Genomic DNA, 17,812 nt, shown 5'->3' on the forward strand with positions numbered 1-17,812 from the left:
AACTATACTAGCATAAACTCATAGCATAAATGCAGCCTATAGCCTACAGCAAGAGACAGGGGTTTTTACATTGGAGTAGGAATACCACTGTGATGGGTTGGGTCACAGAAACCCCCTTGGGACTGTCACCTCATGTGCTGAGACTACCTCTGAGCCCATTTTCTCTGCCAGTTTGGGCCTTCAGAACCCTGCCTTGTTGAGCCAGATACACTAATCTGCTGCAACACAGACCCAGGGTCTGACCCACGCCCCCAAACCTGCAGACTTAACTGAAAATGGCTTAGCAAGCGCTCCTGTCTCCAGCACCCAGACACCGAGTGCCCTATGGGATCCAAACCGCAAATAAATCCATTTTACTCTGTATAAAGCTTACATAGGATAAACTCATAAATTGTCCGCCCTCTATAACACTGATAGAGAAATATGCACAGCTGTTTGCTTCCCCAGGTATTAATTGTTTACCTTGGGTTAATTAATAAGCAAAAGTGATTTTATTAAGTATAAAAAGTAGGATTTAAGTGGTTCCAAGTAATAACAGACAGAACAAAGTAAGTTACCAAGCAAAATAAAACAAAACATGCAAGTCTTAGCCTAATATGTTTAAGAAACTGAATACAGGTAAATCTCACCCGCAGAGAAGTTCCAATAAGCTTCTTTCACAGACTAGACTCATTTCTAGTCTGGGCCCAATCCTTTCCCCTGGTACAGTCCTTGTTCCAGCTCAGGTGGTAGCTAGGGGATTTCTCATGACTGCAGCCCTCTTTGTTCTGTCCCACCCCCTTTTATAGCTTTGGCACAAGGCGGGAATCCTTTGTCTCTCTCTGGGTTCCCACCCCTCCTTCTAAATGGAAAAGCACCAGGTTAAAGATGGATTCCACTACCACGTGACATGGTCATATGTCCTGTGAGCCCCCTTCCATTCCTCCAGGACTGGCCCGTATGTATGCAGTGGAGGCTTGCAAGTAAACAGAGGCATTTACCACCAATTGTCCTAGTTGATGGGAACCATCAAGATTCCAAGCCACCATTAATGGCCCACATTTTGAATAGTTCCAGTAGGAGTTCAGAATAACACTTCATATTTCTAGCTGCAGATACAAGAATGATACATTCATACAAATAAGATGAACACGCTCAGTAGATTATAAGCTTGTAATGATACCATACAAGAGACCTTTTGCATAAAGCATATTCCAATTATATTATATTTACACTCATAAGCATATTTCCATAAACATATGAAGTGCAACATCACAACCACCTCCCTAAATGACAGTAGCTAGGTTGATGGAAGCATACTTCTGTCAACTTAGTTAGGTCCATACAAGGAGCTAGGTCAGGGGTATGTTTTTCCACACCGCTGACGCCCTGGCCAAAGACAGATCTTTAAACACTTTTTAGAATCTGATATGGTTCAGAAAAGTTTGAAAAATGTAGAATCTTCAAATAAACATGAAACATGAGATGACAGTGCATATTATTTATAATATTTATCATAAAAATAGTTCTGCTCTCTTGTTGATGTCACCTCCCTATGTTGGCAAATTATGCCTTTAGAGTGAAAGGCCTGAAACGGTTTCTATAATAACCTTTATTTTTCAAGGGCTCACAGCTTGTTAATGACTATTTGCTCCACAATGAAACTTGGCATATAAGATCTCAGATGAATGATTATTTACAAAATAAAACACAGGTGCCTGTTTTAAAATCATGCTTATTTTTTCAAAAGCAACTGTTCAGCCTTTTCACCTGTAAACTTATGTGTGGTGTGTGTGTGTGTATGTAGTTTATTTTTTTGTTTTTGTTTTTTTAAATGAAAAAGTTGACTTCTGAATGAAGGGTAGGTGAAAACCCTGTATTCCACTTAAACTTAATATATTAGGGCCTGAGTCTATAAAACAATAACCACTCAGTGCGGTGCTTACTACCTCAAGAATGGTGGTCAAATATTATGCCTAATAATGTTTGCAGAAATAGGTCATTAGTTGCTACTTTTCTGAGGAATGGAACATGAGTCTACTGGCATTGCTCTAAGGTAAAAGATAGGATATGAGGGAAGGACATCTCAGACACTTGGGAACTCCCGCCATTACAACAAAAGTTCAAATGTACTCAAGCACATACACAGCCTGGAAAATTCCATAAATACAGACATATATACATAGACATCTGAATTTCAAATATTTTAGAATAAAACATTGTATGAATTAAAGCTGAAATGTTAATTTATTGTATTTAAATTAGGGCTGTCAATTAATTGCAATTAACTCACGTGATTAAAAATAATTAAAATAATCAATTAATTGTGGTTTTAATTGCATTATTAAACAATAGAATACCAATTGACATTTATTAAATATTTTGGATGTTTTTCTATATTTTCAAATATATTGATTTCAATTACAACACAGAATACACAATGTACACAGATTTCAATTACAACACAGAATACACAGTGTACACTGCTCACTTTATATTATTATTTTTGATTGCAAATATTTGCACGGTAAAAATGATAAACAAAAGAAACAGTATTTTTCAATTCACCTAATACAAGTACTGTAGTGCAATCTCTATTATGAAAGTACAAAATAAAAGTGTTGATTTTTTTTTGTTACATAACTACACTAAAAAACAAAACAATGCAGAACTTTAGAGCCTACAAGTCCACTCAGTCCTACCTTTTGTTCAGCCAATCGCTAAGACAAACAATTTTGTTTACATTTATGGGAGATAATGCTGCCAGCTTCTTATTTACAATGTCACCTGAAAATGAGAACAGGCGTTCACATGGGACTTTTGTAGACGGCATTACAAGGTATTTAGGTGCTAGATATGCTAAACATTCGTATGCCCCTTCATGTTTTGGCCGCCATTCCAAAGGACATGCTTCCATGCTGATGATGCTTGTTAAAAAGTAATGCATTAATTAAATTTGTGACTGAACTCTTTGGGGGAGAATTGTATGTCTCCAACTCTATTTTACCCACATTCCGCCATATATTTCATATGTTACAGTAGTCTCAGTGATGACTCAGCATACGTTGTTCGTTTTAAGAACACTTGCGCTGCAGATTTGACAAAACACAAAGAAGATACCAATGTGAGATTTCTAAAGATATTTCTAAAGCACTCGACCCAAGAGTTAAGAATCTGAAGTGCCTTCCAAAATCTGAGAGGGATGGGGTGTGGAGCATGCTGTCATAAGTCTTAAAAGAGCAACACTCCGAAGCGGAAACTACAGAACCTGAACCACCAAAAAAGAGTATCAACCTTCTGATGGTGGCATCTGACTCAGATTATGAAAATGAACATGCATTAGTCCACACTGCTTTGGATCGTTATCAAGCAGAACCTGTCATCAGCATGGATGCATGTCCTCTGGGATGGTGGTTGAAGCATGAAGGGACATCTGAATCTTTAGTGCATCTGTCACGTAAATACCTTGCAACACCGCCTACAACAGTGACATAAGAAAACCTGTTCTCACTTTCAGGTGACAATGTGAACAAGAAGCGGGCAGCATTATCTCCTGCAAATGTAAACAAACTTGTTTGTCTGAGCGATTGGCTGAACAAGAAATCAGGATTGCGTGGACTCGTAAGCTCTGAAGTTTTATATTGTTTTATTTTTGAATGAAGTTTTTTTTACATAATTCTACATTTGTAATTCAACTTTCATGATAAAGAGATTGCACTATAGTACTTGTATTAGATGAATTGAAAGATAATATTTATTTTGTTTTATCCAGTGCAAATATTTGTAATAAAAATAAATATAAAGTGAGCACTGTACACTTGGTATTCTTTGTTATAATTGAAATCAATATATTTGAAAATGTAGAAAACATCCAAAAATATTTAAATCTAAATGTATTCTATTATTAACAGTGAGATTAATGGCGATTAATTTTTTAATTGCTTGACAGCCCTAATTTAAATATTAACTCAACTTTTGTGTAAAAGAAAAAAACTGCCATCATGACGAGATTCGATTAATACTATACACAATGTTCTGGAAGTACTCACTCACATCCAAAAATGAACATGTTTTGGCTTGTGCCCCTTTGCAAACACTAAAGCAATTGAGTTTTATCATCACAAATGCTAGCAGAAAACAAACTGTAAGATCACACAGTGGAGTATTTACAACTGAAGTGGTATGTTTATATGGGATGGGATAGTGCTTTACACAAAAAGGGAACAGCTTTCCCCAAATCCCTCAGCAGAATCCTGGCACACAGGTAATAAGCATTGGATCATGCCCTAAATGAGCAAGATATTGGTCAGACCACATTCTTAGCAGCTACAAAGACATATGCAATTTTGTGAGAAGGCAAAGTTAAATCTAAATTCTGCACAATGCCAGCAAATCTATTTTCTTAAGGAATAAGGCCTCTTGGCAAGTCTTACATGACCCAAAAAGGTAAATGTTTAACTTTTTCTAAAATTTCTTAATCCTGTTTATCTCCCACCTCTCCCTAGGAGTTTCAAATCCCCAGGGACGTCTTTCAAGTATGGTACAAAAATATATATTGAGTTTTATATAAACAACCTCTCAAGTAAAGCAGCTCAAATTTTTTAAATCGACTATTGAATTTTTTGTGATCAGTCCCTGGTGGCTGGGAGCAGAGGGAAAACCATAAAATAACAATAACTACAAAATATCTGAGAAATTTTGATTAATCAATTAATATAACAAAAATGGCACTCTGCTGGAGAACATTCTGCAAGCAGAAAACAAGGTTAAACTCAGAGCAAATTACTTGCTATGAATTATTCACTCAGTTCTAAACACAGCACAATAGACGTCAAGAGGACTGACTGTACAGTGCTCTAACATCACTATTTGACCTTCAATACTTTAGACTAGAGGCAGTGCTTGAACTGAATGGAGATCTAATTAAAAATTACCATTAGGCATTTGTACAAAAATGCAGACTTAGAATTATCATCAGGTTTTACTTCAGGTCTTATCATGTTTGCAATAAACTAGGGATGAAACCATGTCAAAATACACACACCACACCACATCTATAATGGATGTGGTAACTGTCTACCACTATTCAAGGTAAGCTGTATCTTTGACTCCTGACTCAGCCCCTCCATGGGTCCCTCTTTCAAGTGACAGGCCCAATTCTTGCACATCTCTTAGCGTGGAATCCTGTGACTCACACATTTTTAGACTGGGTGTCCAGATTACACCACAGCAAGTCCAGATGTGTTTGGCTCCTGCGCTAGAGACTTCCTTGCTGGAGCTATGAGTTTATGCAGTCCTACCGAACTATTTCTTCAAAACAAAGTATTATTTATCTAGTCATTGGAATGTAGCAGAGAGAAAAGTGTTAAAAAGGTTAAAACAACAAAAAAGGCCTATGAGTATTTTATCTTACCTAAGCTTAGCATTTCCCTCAGAATTTAGGTAGGCCTGACTTATCCCTGGTAACTCAACATTGGTGAGAGGAGGGTCAGTGTCTCCTCAGCAGTCCTTCTGGTGTTCTCAGCTTCAGAGCTGAGGCTTTTAACCTCTTCCAAGCCCTTTGTTTCATTTTACCAGCTTGGATTTCCCTCCTCCTCTTGGGGTTACCAGACAGCCTGATGATCAGAGCATGATGGGGATAAACCTTCACAGGAATTGACACCTGTGTTGTTTCTTAAGTATCAGTGATTGGGTTATCTACAGCCACTGACTCTGGGTGTGCAAAAAACCACCTAGGAGTAAGTTAACTCCTTGCACCCATGTAGCAGACAGCATACTCAATCCGCAGTAATCAAACAGACAAAGGCACATATAATATTCATAATAATAACAGACATTTCCCACTTTTTTCACAGTAATAAACAGACAACTCATTTACAGTAAATGAAGTATATTTCTCTAGCCAAACAAACAGAATTCAAACCATCATTCATTCAGAAATTCCTCAGTGTCTGTTTGCTCAAGTGTCATAGGAAAAAATGAAAGGGAAGGTGGGTCAGATCCGTTGCCCAGTATACAAATGAGATGTAGAATGAGATAAAATCTTGAGCAACATTTTCCCACCAACTCTCAAATCACTTTTAGCTAAACAAATACTGTAGGGAAGTTTAACTTTCTTGCTGGGTCAGACAAAGGAACAGCACTTGTCATCTTGTTGTCCATGAGTCACCACAAACAGCAAAGCAGCTTTTTCTTTTCCCGTTATTACCATCAACAGTGAAGAGCTTTTAAAAAACCCCACAACCAGATTTTCTATCATTGTAAAACTGTAAAGCAATAACTGTAAAGCAATAATTGCAGTTGCTATGCAATTTCTAATTTTTAAAACATTTCATTCATTCTACAGGCACTCTTTACTCACAAACATACTTGCACGTCCTTACCTATCATAGATATAGCATGTGTGCCCTGCACAGGGCTTGATCAAACCAAATATCCAGTGGGACCGGCCATTAACATGCTACAAAGGTGTCAGGTAATATAATGTGTATATAATCCCAACTATACATATAAAATGATGGGGTCTAAATAAGCTGTTACCACTCAAGAAAGAGATCTTGGAGTCATTGTGGATAGCTCTCTGAAAACATCCATTCAATGTGCAGCAGCAGTCAAAAAAGCAAACAGAATGTTGGGAAACATTAAGAAAGGGATGGATAATAAGACAGAAAATATCATATTGCCTCTATATGAATCCATAGTACACCCACACCTTGAATACTGCGCGTAGATGTGGTCGCCCCATCTCAAAAAAGATATATTGGAATTGGAAAAGGTTCAGAAAAGGGAAACAAAAATGATTAGGGGTATGGAATGTCTGCCATAGGAGGAGAGGTTAATAAGGCTGGGACTTTTCAGCTTGGAAAAGAGAAGACTAAGGGGGATATGATAGAGATTTATAAAATCATGACTGGTTTGGAGAAAGTAAATAAGGAAGTGTTATTTACTCCTTCTCAGAACACAAGAACAAAGGGTCACCAAATGAAATTAATAGGCAGCAGATTTAAAACAAACAGAAGGAAGTATTTTTTCACACAACGCACAGTCAACCTGTGGAACTCCCTGTCAGAGGATGTTGTGAAGGCCAAGACTATAACAGGATTAAAAAAAGAACTAGATAAGTTCATGGAGGATAGGTTCCATCAATGGCTATTAGCCAGGATAGGCAGGGATGGTGTCCCTAGCCTTGTTTGCCGGGGGGAGGGATAGCTCAGTTCTGTTTGCCAGAAGCTGGGAATGGGTGACAGGATGGATCACTTGATGATTACCTGTTCTGTTCATTCCCTCTGGGGCACCTGGCATTGGCCACTGTTGGAAGACAGGTTACTGGGCTAGATGCACCTTTGGTCTGACCCAGTATGGCCACTCTTATGTTTTTATGTTATGTTCAGATTTAAAGTTGGCAAAGTTAATATAATCATCTATCAGAGAAAAATTACTATCCAAGTGTTTAGACAATATGGTCATAAAATATGGAGCATGACAAAGTAAACTTTTTTTTTCAATTTATCCTTGTTAGACATGGTGTCTGTGGTATCCCTCATGGCACAGCCGCTTTGGCTAATCTATAAAAATAAACTGGCTCCATCAGCTATTCAGGCTGACACCAGAGAAACTTGCTGCAGTAGCAAAACACTTAAACCCCAGGGTACTGCTTGTGGATGGTGACTTTGGAAAGACGATTTGCAGCAGTGCAGTCAGGTTTCCACTATACAATGCTGTGTCTCAATAGTTAACAGAGAGGACAAATAGCTCCCTTAAAACAGAATTATTTTGTGAGGTGACAGTGGTGTCTTAGCGGTTTTGTTCCAGAGCACCATGACCAGGGATTCCCATGATACACCACCTCCCCTTACCAAGAGGGTTGGTGCACCATCAGCAAGTTACTCCAACCAAGAACCTCAGGCTATATAGAATGAGAGCATGAGGTATTTGAACTACAACTCCCATGAGGCACTATTGCAGCATTTCCAACTGGAAGTATTTCAGTTTTTGATTTTTCACCAAAAAATTGAAATTTTTTGGTTTTTTTCTGTGCAGGTCTAATATTTATCTTTTTAAAATATTTGCAGTGTTTTCTAAAACACATCTTCTTTGTTCTTTAAGCCTTTCCTTTCTTTTGGGTTTTGGACTATCTCCCTGTAGTTTTTACTGTCAGTGCTTGCCCTCTCTCTTCCATTCCACCCACTGGTCCTCTTGCTCTTCTCCTAGTCCCTCCTGATCTCCACTATCCTTAGTTATTTCAATTAGTTAAATGTTTTTTATCGTGCTTTAGAATGACGTGCTATACAGCAGGTAAGTATTATTGTATAATATCCCTCCACTTGATCTTTCTCCTATGTACTACTCTCCACCTTGTACACTTACAGATCTCACCACTTCATAACCCCCCAGCTTGGTCTTTTCCTCACCTTTTCACCACCCCAAACCCTTTTCCTTCCCCTTACCTCTCCATCTTCTCCCAGCCCTTTAAGTGCTGCTCAACTTTATTGGCCTCAAAAAATTTCACCTGTCTATTCTGCCCTGTTCACTGGTCTCCCCAGTTATTTTCCTCCAGGAAGAAAAGCAGCACCTTTCTGCCTTGCACACAGTACCAGATCCAGGGGAGGAAGAAGCAGCTTTACCTCTAGTTTGAATAAAGCACCTTCTCTTCCACTGCACATGCAAAAAAGAGAAAGAGCGGAACCCAACAGGCAGGGATTTTGAGGGAACTGAAGTTTTGCCAGGCCGGAGCATAGAAAGCTTCTGATCCCAAAATCTTGTTCTCCTTTTCCAATACATGTTATCAAAGGATGATCAATGTGGATGAAAGAAAGTAGAAATGGATGCCAATGACAGTGATGAAAATTGACAGAGACCACGAGTACTAGCAATATTTCAAACCCAATTCAGTGTTGCATAAAGACAATGTCAAATAGGTCAGCGGGAGACCTGACATATCTATCTTTGCCTTTTGGGGGGCAAATTGTCACATGATATCACATCCTGTCCAAATTTGTGAAAATAAATTTCGTAGCTCAACTTATCATATTGGTTACACTATTTAGATGCATGTGGTTTTCAAACTGTTCCTCAAAGGTCGAAAGTTCAGCCTGTTATCAGCCTCAACTCTCCATTTCTTTATTTCAGCCATTAAGTTCTAGTTATACCCTTTCACTATAGCAAATATTTTTTCTCTTTCCTTGCAGTTTACCTTTCAAATATTTGTGGATTTACAGCTCTCCCCACTTAGTTGTTGATTAGCAAAACTATATCTATTTAATATTTTTAATCATTTATTTTAAGCCTTCCACTAGCCATTTGACATAGTGTAAAACATAAAGAAATGCTAAAAACAAATAAAACAGTCTTCCTTTAAAAATTTAAAGTTACCAAGTTGCTCTCCTCTTTTTTATTCTCTCCCCACCCTCTTTTAATATATAAACAATTTCTTTATCAACATCACAAATTTCCTGCAAATAAACTACGTCCTTGACCATTTGCAATGGAAAATTTCTTACCTATTAATTTCCTTTCTGTGATTAATATCTCTACCAATCCATTAGTGATATGCTACTTTTCTCTAGTCTAGACACAGACCCGGAGAACCCTGAACTATAAACCAAGCCCATTCTCCATCCTACTAGGAGAGTACCTTCATAAGTGTTTAGATAACTAAGTACTTATTAACTTTGTAACCATTATATCTTAAATTTTTCATCCAGAACAAGAAACTAATGTTAAGCCACCCCTGAGGCAGTAAAACCTTAACCTTTGTTAAAATAGTAAACCAAATGAAGGTGACTCAGACTGAAGATGTTTATCAGTTAGGAAATTAAAAGCAACAGAAATTTGTCTGTGTCTCAGACACTTGCTACTCACCACTACTAATAAGAAGCAGCAGTAGTGAACTGAAAATGCCTTCTCAATGAAAGATACATAATCACAAATTTTATTTGGCTATAAAATGTTGTCTATGTCATAAAGTATATTTTTCCAATGTAAATTAAAAGTGTTTAACATGTTCTATCAATTATGAATTTTGTAGTCAGGTGGCTATAAATCATTCAAACTTTTAGACTTGGTTGGTAACTCATACATTTTCTATATCTATTTCCCCTTTATCTTACCAAAGCCTTAAATGACCTCTTTCTAGCCAAATCTAATCTTCATCTTCCTTGATCCCTTGTGCCTTTTGAAACTGTGAACCACTCTCCATTTCTTAAAATCCTGCCCTCCTTTAGCTTTCGCAACACCATACTCTCAAGGTTGTCCTCATCACTATGATCCTTCGTTTGGAGTCTTGTTAAGTGGATCCTTCTCTTTTCCTGTCTCCTTTTCAAGTGGGTATCTTCAAAGTTAAATCCCATGGCCTCTGGCTTTTTTCTCATTTCATCTTATCTCTAGATGTGCTTATTGACAAGCATATATTTGTGCTGATGACTCTGAATCCAGCTAATAGACATGTCTCCTTCCACTGAATCCTGCGTCTCAGCCAGTCTTTCTGACATCCCCTCATGAATGTTCAACCAGAAATTTAAGGATAAAATGTCTAAAACTAAGCTTTAAATAAGTCTCTAAACCAGGGGTCGGCAACCTATGGCACGCGTGCCAAACACGGCACGCGAGCCAATTTTTAATGGCATACTGCTGTCTGCCGGACATGGGCAGATAGCAGCGTGCACTAAAAATCCTGCCAGGCCCGGCCCGCTCTTTTCCGCCCACCGCTCTCTCCTTCCACGGCAGGCGAGCTTCCCCCTCCCACTGCCTCTTCCCCCAGTGTGCTGGGGTCCTGCCCCTCCTTCTCTCTCTCCCTGCGACGGCCCTTGCTACAGAGCGGGAGAGGTAAAAGCGGAGCCACAGCGTGCTCTCTGCTCTGGGGACCTATGTGGAATCAGGGCATATCCCCTCCAGCACCCTGCCGTGAGCTGCTCAGGGCAGGGGGCTGGGAGCACCCTCACAACCCCAGCCCACACCCCCAGCCCTCTGCCCTGACCCCTCCTCACACACACCCAGCCCTCTGCCCTGACCCCTGAACCCTCCTCACACACACCCAGCCCTCTGCCCTCACCCCTGCACCCCCCACACACCCCAGCCCCATGCCCTGACCCCTGCACCCCGCCCCCACAACCCCAGCCCTGACTCTGGCACTCCTCACACACCCCCAGCCCCCTGCCCTGACTCCTGCACCCCACACACATCCCCAGCCCCCCCACACCCTATGCCCTGACTCTTGCACCCTCCACATCCCCACTCCCACCCTGAGCACCAAACGGGAGCTCCTACACACACCCACACCCATTCCCACCTGCACCCCTCACACCAAATGGGAGCTGCCCAGGTAAGCGCTCCACACTCAAACCTCCTGCCCCTACCCTGAGTCCCCTCCCTCATTCCAGCTCCTGGCCAGACCCTGCACCCCAACCCCCTGCCTGCTCCTTCACCCCCAGCCCTGTTCTAGGTGCACTCCCACCCTCAGCTCAGTGCATAGAATCATAGAATATCAGGGTTGGAAGGGACCTCAGGAGGTCATCTAGTCCAACCCCCTGCTCAAAAGCAGGACCAATCCCCAATTAAATCATCCCAGCCAGGGCTTTGTCAAGCCTGACCTTAAAAACTTCTAAGGAAGGAGATTCCACCACCTCCCTAGGCAACGCATTCCAGTGTTTCACCACCCTCCTAGTGAAAAAGTTTTTCCTAATATCCAACCTGCAGAGAGAGAGGAAGAGAATGGGCTAGAACCAGGGAGAAGGTAGGTACCTACTCTATTTGGGCAGGGCCGGGATCCCAGACCAGCAGCAGGCTGAGCGGGGCCGGCAGCTGGGACCCTGGCTGGCAGGAGCCAGTGGACGGAACCCCAGACCGGCACCGAGCTGAGTGGCAGTGGGCTGAGCCGCTCAGCCCACTGCCGGTCTGGGGTTCCAGACACCGGCCCTGCTCAGCCCACTGCTGGTCTGGGGTTCTGGCTGCCGGCCCCTTGCCAGCCAGGGTCCCGGCTGCAAGTGAACGGAACCGCAGGCCAGCAGCAGGCTGGCAGTGTAAGATCAGCATTTTAATTTAATTTTAAATGAAGCTTCTTAAACATTTTGAAAACCTTGTTTACATATGACAATAGTTTAGTTATAGAATACATAGACTTATAGAGCGAGACCTTCTAAAAAACGTTAAAATGTATTACTGGCACGCAAAACCTTAAATTAAAGTGAATAAATGAAGACTCGGCACACCACTTCTGAAAGGTTGCCGACCCCTGCTATAAACCTTCCATCTTCTCAATTTTTCTGTCACCATGGATTACATCACATCTTTACACTCAGTCCTGTAATATGAGCATCACCTTTGACTCAGCTGTCTCTCCTGATCCACACACCCAGGTCATGTCCAAATCTTGCTGCTCCTAGCTACATAATACTTCTAAGATTCAGCAGTTTGTGTCTGTCCAGACTTGCAAAGTTCTTGTTTAGGCCCTAGCCATCAAACTCCTCAACTTTCTGGCCTTGATGCCCTTTACAAGCCCATTAAAAATACTGCCACTAATATTACCTTTGTGGCATTATCTTTCTCAAAAATTTTCAATAACATCACTCCCTCTGGGTGTGTCTCTACCAGCTCCCTCTCCTCCATTGTATCAGACATTAACACCTTGTCTTTTCCCTTCAGACTCTTGACCATTTAGCTTTACCCAATCTACCAGATCTACTAGTTTATCAAATAGTCGACCCCTGCCTTTGCTATGCCAATAATGGCATCCTGAATCACTGAATCACCAGTCTGACTCTTCCTCCATGCTTTCTCCCAAGGCACCCACATTCATGGAAAAATTTTCTACTGAGTTTCACAGAGCCACACCATATCTGCTTTTAAATTGCTCTTTCAAACATACTTTTGCTGTGATGCCTACAAATTACACTGTCTGATACTGGCAATGACAAGCTTCAACTTCTGTTTCCTATATGCTGTCAGGGTGAAATCCTGGCTCCACTGACGTCAATGGGATTTTTCTCAATGACTTCAATGGGGCCAGGATTTCACCTTCTTTCTTTTACTGTTACTTCTTCCTTCCTATCCATCTTTACCCAGTTTGTCTGTTTCACATAGATACAGACATCTAGGCCAAGGACTGTCTTTGTTACATGTTTGTACTCCACCTAGCATGATGTAACCCTGTTCCCAGGTACAACCATAATACAAATAAAAAACAACAATACATAATATATGTATAGGTTCCATCTGGCATGAGTTTGATGGTCACAGACTTATTCTCTCTAAGGGACATATATGGTTGAGCAGATCTGCAAGGATTTGAGGCATTTATATACAAGGAATTACTTAACTTCAAAACAAATGTTTAAGTCCTTTATTGAATCAGGGTCTAAATGGATAAATCAGTGTCAAAGTGGAGTATATTACTACTAAAGATGTTTGAACATCCTGACTCTGCTATCCAACTCAATAGAAACACAAAAGCATTCTCACACAGTGAGGCGGGAGGGAAGTAATTTGAAGGTCAGGATAGGGACACGGGATATTAGTATTATGTGTATTAGATATGGCCTTCAGTTTGCAGTGCGAGAAAATTCAGTTGTTTGAAAAAAGCAATATCATCTAAAAGGAGAACAATATTTTAGCATATATTTTAAAATAGGTTGAAATTTAGATTGAAATCATTACAAAATTTCTACTAATTGGTGTCATAGGAAATTATTTAATTAGTGCCCCAAGCAGCATGCATGCAGGAAGTGAGTTCCTTGTTGATTTTGGCTGCTTCAGGGTTTATCTGGACAGTATTTCAATGAGCTTGCAGGAGCGCTGGAAAAAATAATGTCTGATTTTTAAAATTCTATTATCAGCACTTTACATGTTACTTTACAGCTTTTTCCAAATCCAAATGTAGATTAGGCAAGTAACTATAGCATGTTGCAGATGCCATTCTATATATTGGGTTTGCCCTTCACCTTTAAATCATCACAATATTGAAAATGTTAGTGAAAATAAGTTGTTCCTAAATTTCTGATTTATAAATACTAATTGGCAATGACATTTAAAGGGCATTTCACAAAGATTTCTAAAGTTTATTAGTCATTCTAATCTACAAAAAATATATAGGAAAGGCTCTTTTCTTCAAAACTAGCATAACACTGCTAAAACTGCTTGCAGAAAATGATGCCTACTCTGACATTACAAGGACCGTTACTTAGAGACTGTTTAGATAAAATGTTGGTTCTAATAATGTGGGGACAATGTGTATACCATTCTCCATGCTCTCATGTATATTGATTTATCTAATAATCATCATTTAGTATCACCAAAAATGTGTCAGGAGCTTTTTAAAAAGAAAGGGAGATAAAGCCTCTGTCTGAAGAATGTAAAGGTTAAAACAATAACATTCATTCTCAATATTTGATCAACCACTATATACTTATGTAGCTGGACTTACAAGTAGAGCAATTACTAGAAAATATCAGATTCCTTATTGGGAGATAGTGTTATATTATCTCCCATTCCTTAACAAATAAAGTGCTGTAAATAACTTTGATATCAATGCACTGGTTTCAATAACATTAATAAGTCTATTTTGAGGATAGGGAGGGAAAAGGTTAGAATGAAAGGCATGTGAATTTAGTACTTTTGACAGTTCTGGAGGTTTATCCAGGGCTGATCAACACCCAATGAAATAAGGTAAAAGTGATTTTTTTAAAAAAATGATTGACTTGTTTTCTTTCAACATTTAACTATGAACCTTAATTATTCTAACCTTATTTACCCAAAACAAAGTTATATGCGGCTCTAGTAAGCTTGCCACCTCCAATAAACCCCCTTGTGGCTAGGATCACATTACAGGCAGCCTGCCTCAGTTCCCCCTCTTGGACTGTTCAAATAAAACTTCCCTTCAGTTGTTTTTTTGGTCAAAAATACCTCTCCTTGAGGGGCTGGTTTATTAATATAAAATAAACGGCAAATAAAGCTCAAAATTCCAACCAAAAGGACATTCCTATGTCCACACAACAAAAGGTTTCACTTTCTCCTCCCAGGGCTTCCTGCCTAGGACTTCTTCAGTCCCTCCCCTGCCTGAACAGGGCCTCTCCCAAGTCTCCCTGCCTAGAGAACCTTTTAGTCCCTACTTCACTTGGATAGGGCCTTGCTGACTGGGCAAATCTACATTTGCATATTATTATGTTCTATGTAGTTCATATTGACTGTTAAATTACCTACAGAAAGAGAATAATCGAGAACTAGAGAAACACAGATTGTAACTTGTGTTGTGTGGATTTAGGAATGTCCTTTGATTGGAATTTTTAGCTTTTATCACATAAATATGCAGAACACACAATCCAGAGAAAAGGAGGAAGTAGAAGTTATCAGACTGTTTGTGGCAGCATCTCTTTCATTTGGCTGTTCTGCTGTTGTTATGCAGTTGAAGAGCCTAGGTGCTCAGTACAGAGACTGTATAGTATGTATCCGATGAAGTGAGCTGTAGCTCACGAAAGCTTATGCTCAATAAATTGGTTAGTCTCTAAGGTGCCACAAGTACTCCTTTTCTTTTTGCAAATACAGACTAACACGGCTGTTACTCTGAAATCTGTACTTTAAGAAACACAAATCACATCTTCACAATGTTGTTAGAGTTGACCCAATAATTCTTGAATTCTTGAGCCAATAGTTTATTTGCACAAATGCAGGCTCTAGGAGTCTGTTCTTAATCTCTTAGAAAGAAGGAATGTCAGTGAGACTAGTCCAATTAGTTTTGTTTGCTTTGGAGAGAAATCCTCCATGTGTGATATTTTCCTTATATAAATTGTACAATTGCTTTGTAATTCAGTTCAGCCAATAGCTGAAAGGAATGGATTCTCTATGAGTCTTAAATATCTATACATTGTGCAAATCAAGGTGTTCTTTCTTTCTTTCTTCTGTGTGAACTAGTAGCGTACATTGTCAATTTCCAACCACCATCATGAAATTTTACTTCTACAGTGTAGTTACAGAACACATCATAAATCAGTGAAATACTGCATGATCTCACTGTTGTGTTCCAAGGCCAATAGAAGGACCAGACTACAGCTACGCTCTCTACAGGAATATATGTGTAAGCGGGGGAACAGTCCCGCTCTTGGGGGGAACTTTCCTGGCTTCTGCACTACCCCGGTGAAATGGGCTAGCGAACGGATCTGAGTCCTCGCTCCCACTTCCTTTACCCAGTGGCCTCCCTGCCCTTGAGGACTCCCCTTCCACTCTCCTGTCTGGCAGAGTCCTCGCAACCCCAACAAGGCTGGGCCCAGGATTCCTGGGGGGCTCAACCCCCAACCCTGCTGTGGTCACCTAGGACAGGGGCCAGGGTGTCCCCACTCCAGGTACTCTCTCTGCACTGGGCACTTCTCTGACCCACTGACCATTACATACAAGTTAAAGCAAATGCAAGTTATTTAATCAATGATTAATTTTAAAAAGAATAAGGGAAAATGGGAAAGGTTAAAGGAAACACATCAACCCGCTCTGTGGCAGGGAACATCACAAACAGTGTCTCTGGAACGTCAGGGCAGTTCACAGTGTGTTCCTTGTAAGTCCCAGGCCTCCTGCTCAGGCCCTGGCTTTGCTGCAGGGATGCTGTGGGTTGGACACTTGCTCAGGTGGTGGCCACAAGCTCTCAGGCTCTAAGTGGTAGGACCCTTCTTCCCAGTGTCGCCCTCGCCCTGTCGGGGTTATGATCCAAGCCTGGCCTGCAGAGCCTCTTGGCTGAGGCATCTCCCTGTGCTGGGCCCGCTGCCCAGGGTCCCCCTCGCTCTCCCCAGCTGCTCACCGCACCCAGCTCCGGACTGCTCCTGCCCCAGCTCCACCACTGTCTCTGCACTGCTGCTGCTGCTCTGCCTCCAGCTCCCTGGGCTGCTTCTCTGGCCCCTCTGGCTCTGGTTGCTACAGCTCTGCTCCCAGGACAGGTCTGCTCTGCAGGCTGCTTCTGTGACTCTGCTCCCAGCACTGACCTGCTTCCTGGGCTGTTTTTCTGGCCCCTCTGGATCTGACACAGCTCTGCTCCCCAGCTTAGCTTGGGCCCCTGCTTTCTCCTTAGCTCGGCCCCACTCTGTCTGACCCAGGCAAATCCAGCTCACATGGAGAACGGGTCCTCCCTGGCCTCCTGACTCCTTGATTAGCCGGCCCGCCCTGTCGTTCAGGCTGACCTGGGGCATTGGCCTCTCCCCATTGTTCCTGGGGGCTGTCAGTCTCAGGGTCCTGATTCCCCATCAACCCTTCCCCCTTTTTAGTACTGGGAGCTAGCAACTAAAACACCCCCACTGAATGTTAGTAAGGGGGCAACAGCCCCTTACATATGCTTCAAAGTCTAGATTCTACTAGTACTACTACCACCTAACTCTTATACTGCACTTTTCATCAGTAGATCTCAAAGCACTTTACAACAAAGGTCAGTATCATTATCCCCATTTTATATTTAGTTTACATTTTACACTACTGTACATGTACATAGCAATCTCACACACCTCTAGAAAAGATCCCAACTTGCTTATTGTGAAGAAGGTGGGAGATATTTGTATATTTCATTATTCTGATATGTACCTCTGTCTATTTGATTGTTATCATGCTGTCTGCTACATGGGTGCAAATAATTAACTTAGTCCTGGGGGGGTGGGTTTTAAACATTTTCAGGAAGGCAGGCACTGGTAGTAGATTGCCCACTCACTGATAAGCAAGACCTGTGGTTTTGTCTCTGTCCAAAGGGAGAACAATCACTCTAATTTTAGGACAGAGCCAGGGCCTTAGGAGGACAATGGAGACTACCAACTGAAGACTATTGACTTGCTAATGACTCTAATCCACAGTAAGGAACACAGAAGGTTGGAGAATT

At 41.0% G+C, this 17,812-nt stretch overlaps 1 protein-coding gene across 9 annotated transcripts in view; it reads right to left on the reverse strand.

Moving 5' to 3' along the window:
• The window catches only part of PDE4D (phosphodiesterase 4D), a 773,254-nt gene that overhangs the window by 247,914 nt on the left and 507,528 nt on the right, over positions 1-17,812 (reverse strand). Inside the window, exon 1 of one of the 9 annotated variants that reach the window (XM_073344000.2) lies at positions 9,480-9,531. The exons of the other annotated variants lie outside the window; for them this stretch is intronic. The gene's annotated coding sequence lies outside the window, so the exon portion shown is untranslated. Of the gene's footprint in view, positions 1-9,479; positions 9,532-17,812 lie in introns of those variants that run through there. 9 annotated transcript variants of the gene reach the window in all.

The sequence above is a fragment of the Lepidochelys kempii genome, chromosome 5, assembly GCF_965140285.1.
Source record: "Lepidochelys kempii isolate rLepKem1 chromosome 5, rLepKem1.hap1, whole genome shotgun sequence".
NCBI classification, from domain to species: Eukaryota; Metazoa; Chordata; order Testudines; family Cheloniidae; genus Lepidochelys; species Lepidochelys kempii.